Genomic DNA, 8,750 nt, shown 5'->3' with positions numbered 1-8,750 from the left:
GTTCATTTGCATATGGCAGCCATGCTGTATGGAAAACTTAAAATGTTTTTGATAATTATTGACCTTGAGGCTCTTCTGAATTTTTTGACACCAAATGGATGAGGATCGGGCAAAAATTGGAGGACTAGTTCGCAAAAGTAGGTTTCGCACATTTTGCAGTATTGCGAAAAATCTAAGTGGGCGGAGCTAAATAATCAAAATAGCCAAAAGGTTTATTTGGACCCATAGAACCAGGAAAAAAATATGGCTTGTCTGGCAAAAATCTGATTTAGGAGATATAGACCCAAACGCGTTGGCCTTCGCTGTAGCGCCCCCTTGTGGTCGACTGGGCTGATTTCTTGCGCCTGAGTAGCGGGAGGGACTACTACCTATTGACCAAGTTTGGTGTCTCTAGGACTTACGGTTTGGGCTGTGCGTTCCGTTTCAGGGCAGAAAAATAATAATAATAATAAATATAGCCGCGAGCGGCAATGAGCGGGTTCAAGCACGCAACAGCAGTACGGGACCTTCTGCAGGTTTAGCCCATTAGGCCTAAAAAGGCCTCAAGCTTCTGGTTTAGGCCATTAGGCCTAAAAAGGCCTCAAGCTTTTGGTTTAGCCCATTAGGCCTAAAAAGGCCTCAAGCCTTTTATTATATTAGGCCTAAACAGGCCTCAAGCCTTTGTATAGTAAGTCTTTGTATAGTGAAATCTTTGAATGAATAATCCAAAATAAAAGACAAGCAGTGCAATTTTTGACATAACATGTAATTAGAAAGTTGTTCATCTTAGTGGACTGAGTCACATGGCACCAATTGTTTATATGTCGACCTTGTAATAACATTGTAATAGCATTTTTATTGATTTTTCAGTGTTTTTGAGTGCTGAAGCACCCTCAAGGGCCAATCTGGACCAAACTTGGCATACTCTATTAGAATCTCAATATATATAAATCCTCAAAGTTTGGACATGATCTGACCAATGACTGGTGAGTTATAGCTAATCGAACTAACAATGCCACGTATGCAGGAATATGTGATTGATCCACATGACCCTGAGTAGAAAAGTCAAAATGTTTTTGATAATTATTTACCTAGAGATGCCAAAGAATTGTTCTAGACCAACTTTGACAAGATTGGATCAAAATCCAGAGACTAGTTCAAAAAGTAGGGTTTTGAAACATTTATCTATTACAAAAAAAGGATACAGATTTTTAATAAACATGTATTGGCAAAATTGTTTGTCTCATGGTAATACAATAGGCTGTAGGTGGAAATTGTAAAAATATTGTAATAACATGTAATAATATGTAATTTTTTGAAATAGCGCCCCCCAGTGGTCAAATCTTTTGAAACTCGACTGGTTGTTAGAAAGTGGCTACATATAGACACCAGTCAAGTTTCGTCATGATTGGTCAATGTTAAGCCTGTCAAATGGCCTGCTGAATGCTTATTGGCCGATGGCGACCACAAATTTCGATGTATCCAAACGTCCTTCAATGCACACTTGTAGACTGGCGAGAGGATGCTGGATGCAAAGTTTCAGCTTGATCGGATGTACGACTGCAGAGAAAAGGCCCTGTTTTTGTTGCTCCGCCCCCTAATTACGTATGCACACAAAATTCGAATGGCTACCTCAGAATGGGCTAGTGACATGGCCTGTGAAGTTTGAAATTTTTTGGCTGAAGGATTCTTGAGTTACAGATTTTTCAATTAAATCTGAATTATTTTGAATTTATCCAGAAGGGTTCATTTGCATATAGCAGCCATGTTGTATAGAAAACTCAAAATGTTTTTGATAATTATTGACCTTGAGGCTCTTCTGACTTTTTTGACACCAAACACATGAGGATTGGGCAAAGATTGGAGGACTAGTACACAAAAGTAGGTTTCGCACATTTTGCAGTATTGCGAAAAATCTAAGTGGGCGGAGCTAAATAATCAAAATAGCCAAAAGGTTTATTTGGACCCATAGAATCAGGAAAAAAATATGGCTTGTCTGCCAAAAATCTGGTTTAAGAGATATAGACCTAAACGCGTTGACCTTCGCTGTAGCGCCCCCTTGTGGCCGATTGGGCTGATTTCTTGCGCCTGAGTAGCGGGAGGGACTACTACCTATGGACCAAGTTTGGTGTCTCTAGGACTTACGGTTTGGGCTGTGCGTTCCGTTTCAGGGCAGAAAAATAATAATAATAATAAGAAGAAAAATTCTCACAATTCCAATAGGGTTCAATGCATTGCATGCTTGAACCCTAATAAATATAGCCGCGAGCGGCAATGAGCGGGTTCAAGCACGCAACAGCAGTACGGGCCCTTCTGCAGGTTTAGCCCATTAGGCCTAAAAAGGCCTCAAGCTTCTGGTTTAGGCCATTAGGCCTAAAAAGGCCTCAAGCTTTTGGTTTAGCCCATTAGGCCTAAAAAGGCCTCAAGCCTTTTATTATATTAGGCCTAAACAGGCCTCAAGCCTTTGTATAGTAAGTCTTTGTATAGTGAAATCTTTGAATGAATAATCCAAAATAAAAGACAAGCAGTGCAATTTTTGACATAACATGTAATTAGAAAGTTGTTCATCTTAGTGGACTGAGTCACATGGCACCATTTGTTTATATGTGGGCCTTGTAATAACATTGTAATAGCATTTTTATTGATTTTTCAGTGTTTTTGAGTGCTGAAGCACCCTCAAGGGCCAATCTGGACCAAACTTGGCATACTCTATTAGAATCTCAATATATATAAATCCTCAAAGTTTGGACATGATCTGACCAATGACTGGTGAGTTATAGCTAATCGAACTAACAATGCCACGTATGCAGGAAATAATTGATTGATCCACATGACCCTGAGTAGAAAAGTGAAAATGTTTTTGATAATTATTTACATAGAGAGGCCAAAGAATTGTTCTAGACCAATTTTGAAAAGATTGGATCAAAATCCAGAGACTAGTTCAAAAAGTAGGGTTTTGAAACATTTATCTATTACAAAAAAAGGATACAGATTTTTAATAAACATGTATTGGCAAAATTGTTTGTCTCATGGTAATACAATAGGCTGTAGGTGGAAATTGTAAAAATATTGTAATAACATGTAATAATATGTAATTTTTTGAAATAGCGCCCCCCAGTGGTCAAATCTTTTGAAACTCGACTGGTTGTTAGAAAGTGGCTACATATAGACACCAGTCAAGTTTCGTCATGATTGGTCAATGTAAAGCCTGTCAAATGGCCTGCTGAATGCTTATTGGCCGATGGCGACCACAAATTTCGATGTATCCAAACGTCCTTCAATGCACACTTGTAGACTGGCGAGAGGATGCTGGATGCAAAGTTTCAGCTTGATCGGATGTACGACTGCAGAGAAAAGGCCCTGTTTTTGTTGCTCCGCCCCCTAATTACGTATGCACACAAAATTCGAATGGCTACCTCAGAATGGGCTAGTGACATGGCCTGTGAAGTTTGAAATTTTTTGGCTGAAGGATTCTTGAGTTACAGATTTTTCAATTAAATAAGAATTATTTTGAATTTATCCAGAAGGGTTCATTTGCATATAGCAGCCATGTTGTATAGAAAACTCAAAATGTTTTTGATAATTATTGACCTTGAGGCTCTTCTGACTTTTTTGACACCAAACACATGAGGATTGGGCAAAGATTGGAGGACTAGTACACAAAAGTAGGTTTCGCACATTTTGCAGTATTGCGAAAAATCTAAGTGGGCGGAGCTAAATAATCAAAATAGCCAAAAGGTTTATTTGGACCCATAGAACCAGGAAAAAAATATGGCTTGTCTGGCAAAAATCTGATTTAGGAGATATAGACCCAAACGCGTTGGCCTTCGCTGTAGCGCCCCCTTGTGGCCGACTGGGCTGATTTCTTGCGCCTGAGTAGCGGGAGGGACTACTACCTATTGACCAAGTTTGGTGTCTCTAGGACTTACGGTTTGGGCTGTGCGTTCCGTTTCAGGGCAGAAAAATAATAATAATAATAATAAGAAAAATTCTCACAATTCCAATAGGGTTCAATGCATTGCATGCTTGAACCCTAATAAGAAAAATTCTCACAATTCCAATAGGGTTCAATGCATTGCATGCTTGAACCCTAATAAGAAAAATCTTGACAATTCCAATAGGGTTCAATGCATTGCATGCTTGAACCCTAATAATAAGAAAAATCCGCACAATTCCAATAGGGTTCTACACACTTCGTGCTTGAACCCTAATAATAAGAAAAATTCACACAATTCCAATAGGGTTCAATGCATTGCATGCTTGAACCCTAATAATAAGAAAAATCCGCACAATTCCAATAGGGTTCAATGCATTGCATGCTTGAACCCTAATAATAAGAAAAATCTTGACAATTTCAATAGGGTTCAATGCATTGCATGCTTGAACCCTAATAAGAAAAATCTTGACAATTCCAATAGGGTTCAATGCATTGCATGCTTGAACCCTAATAAGAAAAATTCTCACAATTCCAATAGGGTTCAATGCATTGCATGCTTGAACCCTAATAAGAAGAAGAAAAATCTTGACAATTTCAATAGGGTTCAATGCATTGTATGCTTGAACCCTAATAATAAGAAAAATCCGCACAATTCCAATAGGGTTCTACGCACTTCGTGCTTGAACCCTAATACGAAAAACTCTAACAAAAACAATAGGGTCCTACGCACTTGCGTGCTTGGACCCTAATAAGAAAAATCTTGACAATTTCAATAGGGTTCAATGCATTGCATGCTTGAACCCTAATAAGAAAAATCTTGACAATTCCAATAGGGTTCTACGCACTGCATGCTTGAACCCTAATAATAAGAAAAATCTTGACAATTTCAATAGGGTTCTATGCACTGTGTGCTTGAACCCTAATAATAATAATAACTAGAAAGGGAAAGTTCGTGAACGAACTTTAAGTTGGCTTGAAAAAGCCAGTTAATGAAGTTAAAACGTTAAAATGGTTGAAGACTGTTGATAGTTGTTAAAATGTTGCCAAAATTTTATTAAGCAGAAGCTGCAGTATCTGTCGTGGATGGTAATTCGTTGCTAGTTGCTACCGTGAATGAAGTTCCAACTTAAATTTTGTACCACCTTAATTTTAGTGCTATGCTAATTGCAGTTCCACTATAAATTCTGTGCCGCCTCAAATTTAGTACTATGTTAATTGAAGTTCCACCTTAAATTCTGTGCTAACTTAAAGTTAGTGCTATGTGAATTGAAGTTCCACCTTAAATTCAGTGCTAACTTAAAAGCAGTTCCACCTTAATTTCAGTTTCAGTGTAAACTCAGTGCTACCTTAAAAGAAGTTAAAATGGTTAAAATGGTCAAAGTTAAAATAGTTGAAGGCTGTTGATAGCTGTTGAAATACTGCCAAAATGTTCCTAAGCAGAAGCTGCAGTATCCGTGGTGGATTTTAATTCTTTGCTAGTTGCCGTGACCCAGAAGGATAAGCGGTTTAGATGATGTATGTATGTATGTATGCTAGTTGCTACTGTGAATGAAGTTCCACCTTAAATTTTGTGCCACCTTAATTTTAGTGCTGCCTTAAAGAGAGTTCCACCTGAAATTCTGTCACCTTATAAGAAGTTCCACCTTAAATTCTGTGCCACTTTAATTTTAGCACTACCTTAAATTATGTGCCACCTTAAATTTAATGCTATGTTAATTGCAGTGCCACGTTAAACCAAGTTCCACCTTAAATTCTGTGCCACCTTAATTTTAGTGCTATGTGAATTGAAGTTCCACCTTAAATTCAGTGCTAACTTAATGCAGTTCCACCTTAATTTCAGTGTCAGTGTGACCTCAGTGCTACCTTAAAAGAAGTTAAAATGGTTAAAGTTAAAATGGTTGAAGACTGTTGATAGCTTTTAAAATACTGCCAAAATGTTCCTAATTAGAAGCTGCAGTATCCATGGAGGATAGCAATTCTTTGCCAGTTGCTACTGTGAATGAATTTCCACTTTAAATTTTGTACCACCTTAATTGTAGTGCTGTTATTTGAAGTTCCACCATAAATTCTATACCAAGTTGCATTTAGTGCTATGTTATTTGAAGTTCCACCTTAAATTCTTCGCCAATTTTAGTGCTTCCAACTGAAATTTTGTGCCGCCTTAAAAGAAGTTCCACCTTAAATTCTGTTCCACCTTAATTTTAGTGCTAGGTTAATTTAAGTTCCACCTTACATTCTGTGCCACCTTAAATTCAATGCAATGTTAACTGCAGTCCCACCTTAAATTTTGTGCCACCTTAATTTTAGTTTTTCCTTAAAGAGAATTACACCTTAAGTTCTGTGGCATCTCAAATTTAATGCTATGTTAATTGCAGTGCCACCTTGAAAGAAGTTCCACCTTAAATTCTGTGCCATCTTAATTTTAGTGCTACTTTAAAGAGTTCCACCTTAAATGTCCACCTTAAATTCTGTGCCTCCTTAAAGTTAGTCCAATGTTAATTGAAGTTCCACCTTTAATTCATTGCTAACTTAAATGCAGTTCCACCTTAATTTCAGTGTCAGTGTAAACTCAGTGCTACCTTAAAAGAAGTTCCACCTTAAAATTTAGTGCTACCTAAGTGTAATTCCACCTTAAAAGCAGTTCCACCTTAACAAATCATTATGTGTGCTGACACTGCTGAGCATTAGGCTGGGAGTTGGTGAGACATTGGGCTCCGTGCGTGAGTTTGGATGGGTGTGTGAGTTAACGGGCCATTGTGACATCATGTGTGGCATGCTGCCAACATTCCGCCCATTCATTCCCTATGGGAAAAAATATCGACTTTGAACGTTAATTTTGGGAAAACCGTACGTCGGATCGCTTAGAAAAGCACAAGCAACCTAATCGGTATGGGTCCTACGATCCTGCAAAGTTTCGTGGTTCTAGCTCGAAAACTGTGGGACGAGAAACATTTTATATTTTGAGCGTAGAATAATAATAATAATAAGATTACGAAGAACAGTAAGTTGGCTTTTTCAAGCCAACTTAACTAGAAAGGGAAAGTTTGTGAACGAACTTTAAGTTGGCTTGAAAAAGCCAGTTAATGAAGTTAAAACGTTAAAATGGTTGAAGACTGTTGATAGTTGTTAAAATGTTGCCAAAATTTTATTAAGCAGAAGCTGCAGTATCTGTCGTGGATGGTAATTCGTTGCTAGGTGCTACCATGAATGAAGTTTCACCTTAAAGTCTGTGCCACATTAAATTTAGTGCTATGTTAATTGCAGTGCCACCTTAAAGAAATTCCACCTTAAATTCTGTGCCACCTTAATTTTATTGCAATGTTAATTGAAGTTCCACCTTAAATTATGTGCCAAATTAATTTTTCTGCTACCTTAAATTCTGTTCCCCCTTAAATTTGGTTCCACCTTAAATGAATTTCCACCTTAAATTCTGTGCCACATTAATTTAAGTGCTATCATAAAATGGAGTTCCACCTTAAATTTAGTGCCATCTTAATTGCAGTTCCCCCTGAAATTCAGTGCCACCTTTATTTTAGTGCTATTTTAATATGTGTGGGATGTGTTGAGTGTGTGTTGTGTGTTTATTGTGTGTGGTGTGAGGTGTGTTTATTGTGCGTGGTGTGGGGTTTGTTGAGTGTGTGTGGTGTGGGGTGTGTTGAGTGTGTGTTGTGTGTTAAATTCTGTGCCACCTTAATTTTAAATTAAGTAAGTTTAGTGCTATGTTAACTGAAGTTCCACCTTAAATTCTGTGCCATCTTAAATTTAGTGTTATGTTAATTGAAGTTCCACCTTGAATTTAAGGCTATGTAATGATAATTCCACCTTAAATTCTGTGCCACCTTAAATTTAGAGCTATGTGCATAGTGGTTCCACCTTAAATTTAATGTTATGTTAATTGAAACTCCAACTTAAATTCTGTGACACCTTAAATTCAGTGCTATGTTAATTGAAGTTCCTCCTTTAATTTTGTGCCACGTTAAATAATGTCCCACCTTAAATTCTGTGCCACCTTAAATTTAGTGCTATGTTTATTGCAGTTCCACCTTAAATTTTTTGCCACCATAAAAAGAGTTCCATTTTAAATTCGGTGCCACCTTAAAAGAAATTCCACCTTAAATTCTGTGCCACCTCAATTTTATTGCTATGTGAATTAAAATTCAACCTTAAGTTCAGTGCTAACATAAATGCAGAGGTGGCCATTGTGACATCATGTGTGGCATGCTGCCAACATCCCGCCCATTCATTCCCTATGGGAAAAAATATCGACTTTGAATGTTAATTTTGGGAAAACCGTACGTTGGATCGCTTAGAAAAGCACAAGCAACCTAAAAGGGTATAGGATCTACGATCCTGCAAGTTTTGTAGCTCTAGCTCGAAAACTGTAGGAGGATTAGCATTTAGTTTTTTGAGTATAGAATAATAATAATATCTAGAAAGGGAAAGTTTGTGAACGAACTTTAAGTTGGCTTGAAAAAGCCAGTTAATTACGTTAAAACATTAAAATGGTTGAACACTGTTGATAGTTGTTAAAATGTTGCCAAAATTTTGTTAAGCAGAAGCTGCAGTATCTGTCGTGTATGGTAATTCGTTGCTAGTTGCTACCATGAATGAAGTTCCACCTTAAATTTTGAGCCACCTTAATTTTTGTGCTATGTTAATTGCAGTTCCACCTTAAATTCTGTGCCGCCTCAAATTTAGTACTATGTGAATTGAAGTTCCACCTTAAATTCTGTGCTAACTTATAGTTAGTGCTATGTGAATTGAAGTTCCACCTTAAATTCAGTGCTAACTTAAAAGCAGTTCCACCTTAATTTCAGTTTCAGTGTAAACTCAG

This window comes from Colossoma macropomum, unplaced genomic scaffold (assembly GCF_904425465.1).
Source record: "Colossoma macropomum unplaced genomic scaffold, Colossoma_macropomum, whole genome shotgun sequence".
Lineage (NCBI taxonomy): Eukaryota > Metazoa > Chordata > Actinopteri > Characiformes > Serrasalmidae > Colossoma > Colossoma macropomum.
The sequence above is the reverse complement of the archived record's forward strand: the minus strand, read 5'-3'. Positions refer to the sequence as shown.